At 30.9% G+C, this 2,865-nt stretch overlaps 1 pseudogene; it reads right to left on the bottom strand.

Annotated features, from left to right (window-relative positions):
- Positions 1-910: 910 nt before the first annotated feature.
- On the bottom strand, positions 911-1,010 carry LOC138836040 (U6 spliceosomal RNA; annotated as a pseudogene).
- Positions 1,011-2,865: the final 1,855 nt, after the last annotated feature.

The raw sequence follows: 2,865 nt of genomic DNA, 5'->3' as shown, positions 1-2,865 counted from the left end.
CTCATAATGGTTTGGTTAAGATTCTTAAATTTCAAAAATGCCAATCCATCTTTGTGTCTGTACAAAATATTTTCACAATACAAAGCAACAGCAATATCTTACTTTAAAAATTCATGGATTCCATAGTATTCTTCAAGTGAATTGCCTGACTTTGATGTCAAAATGTATTCAAGAGTTTTTTGTATACATCTATAATGATTTCTGCAGGGTTTGTGATTTTTAAACCAGAAATCACTTTAACTTATCTGTTGAAATGAGTAGTACAGAAACTAAAAATATTTCTGGTGCTTGTATGAAAAAAGTATATTTTAAAATACTCTGTATTTTGTTTGTATAATGTCCATAATCTATTTAATTCTCTCCTAGATATAATACTTTGAATTATACATTGTTTTATAATATATAGGTTCGTTAATAAATGTGTTATTTCAGATAGCATTCCATATAGAAAAAGTTTAAGATTCCTTTTTTTCCCTAGGTCCTTATATTACTTTATTTCTTTGGGATAAAATGACAATGTTATCCAATTTCAAATGTTTTGTAAAGATTATGCTATGTAAAGGCCATTCTAAGGTGAGGATTTAACACACTGATGTCAAACTAACTTTCAGTTCAATGAATTACATATATTGTTATATTTGCCTTTTTAAATTTTTTATTGTGAAAATACTGTACAGAGGGGTTACAATTACATGGGCAAGATAATGAGTACATTTTTTATCAAGCATTGTAGCCTCCTCCTGTATTTACCCTTCCCATCCATTCCCATCCTTCCCCTGCTTCCCCACTCAATCCTCCCTGCTACCCCTCCACCCGCACAAAGTTGTAAAGTTCATTTTTCGACATAACGACTTGTATTTTTGTAATCAATTTTTAATAACTGTTTTTCATTTCTTGCATCTCAAGAATGAAAAATATGGAATATTTCACAAATTTTAATATCATCCTTGTGCAAGTGCCATGTTAATCTCTATATTGTAGTAATTTGGGTAAACGTCCTGCTGAAGCATGTAGTATCCTGTAAATTTAAGTAGTTATTGAAGCAATCTTTATACAGGCATATATCCTTGGTTGACTGTTTGTAACTAGGAACCCTTATTGTTCCTAAAAATGTTATTGATCTCACTTCTCTAAAATTCTGTGTATATTGGGAAAAGCTAATATTGTTTGGTCGATTGCTCACATTTGCAATTTTTTTGTCAATGACTATTGTAAGTCTTTTTCATTTTAAATTTGATCATACTTTAAAGCCTTTATAGCTAGGTCCAAAGGTGATTGTTTTTCAAGTACTTATTTATAAACTGAGTTAGCTTTGTGGAGGTAATGGATTCAAAGTAAGCCTTGCTTAAGAGCTACTTCTAAACTTCTGCAGCTTAAAAATTCCTAAATGATGTCTTACTGGTATAAATGTCTACCTGACCCTTTACTCTTCTTCCCTGTAGCAACAGACCAACCAGAATATCTTACCCTGACAGCATAGATTTTCTTATTGGAACAAAACTAATATTAGTTAAAAGGGATCATAGAGAGATAAACAGTTAAGACAGAATCATTTAGGCTAGAAGGTATTTTATCAAAATATAATTGTTTTTTATACCTAACATTTCAATAGTAGCTAAAGCCAAGAAGGTGAAAAAAAATTTCACATGCATGATTACCAAATGTCCTGGCCAATCTACCATCCATCCAGGCAGGAATTTACACTACTGCCTTTCTTTCATCAAATATTTTCATAGTTACAAGAGAAGTCTATATGTTTCTCCTCGATATTAGGCCTTAAATTGGTAATGTTTTAATCACAGTGTTTCCTCTTGTCTCTAGGCTGTAAATCTCCAAATGGTAAAGTTTTAGGTCCAACTCTACCAAACACTGAGGTAGAAATAATGGAATAATATTTTAAAACACAGTTGCCTTTGATACCCTAACCACAACAGAACATTGCAAAACATGTGCCTTTTTTCTTATATTTTATAGTTATATATTTTATATTTATACGTGCTGATATTTTTTCACACAGTGAAACTTACTAGAATTAATTGATAATTTGACAAATAAATAGATATTTATTACAATAAATAGATTTGAATATAAATAATAAAGTTTAGAATGTACATTAGAATATATAAAGTATCAATGCAATGTCTTTGGTATAAACATGTGATATGTTCTAAGTATTCTTGGTCTTCTGAATTCACATTGTAAAAAAAAAACAATTTTTTTCCTCTAATCTATAAGGGATTTTACTCTGCTGCTCTGTTTATTGTTTTAACTCATTGGTTGCAAAATGTTTTTCTCTATATTTCTGAAGCATTTCTACTTATTGTACCCAAATTTTGCTGATATGATATCTAAAAGGTGTTATTCTTCTGCAGGACCAACGGGTCCTAGGATCCCAGGTCTTAGTTATCCTCTTCATCTGATAACAAGGGGAAGATTTCTCACCTAGGCTCATGAAACATGACAACAGAAATTAATTGAAAATCCATCTCAATTCCTTATGACACCGGAATTAGTGGTAAGCAATTGTGTAATGCAATGCAACTTAAAATGAAAGATGAGATCACAAAATCTGAGAGAAAGTACAGTAATTCAAACTTTCAGTTAACAAATGACCAGCCCATATGAGTGACCAAGATCACAAATGTCACAAAATTAATTTTAATACCCCTCTTCTAATGATTACTCCAAGATTTCAGTCCAGCATAAGTAGGCAAAAAAAAAATAGTTCCTAGAACGATAGATCCATAATTGGTCTACCAAGGCTAGGAAAACTTGACTTACAGGTCAAATATAATTCACAAAAACATTAATTGAGAAGATCGTTAATGCTTCAAAATACTGGTACTTCAGTAAAACTTGTTTCTG

This window comes from Dipodomys merriami, unplaced genomic scaffold, assembly GCF_024711535.1.
Source record: "Dipodomys merriami isolate MVZ:Mamm:240054 unplaced genomic scaffold, mDipMer1.0.p SCAF_247, whole genome shotgun sequence".
NCBI classification, from domain to species: Eukaryota; Metazoa; Chordata; class Mammalia; order Rodentia; family Heteromyidae; genus Dipodomys; species Dipodomys merriami.
The sequence above is the reverse complement of the archived record's forward strand: the minus strand, read 5'-3'. Positions and strand labels throughout refer to the sequence as shown.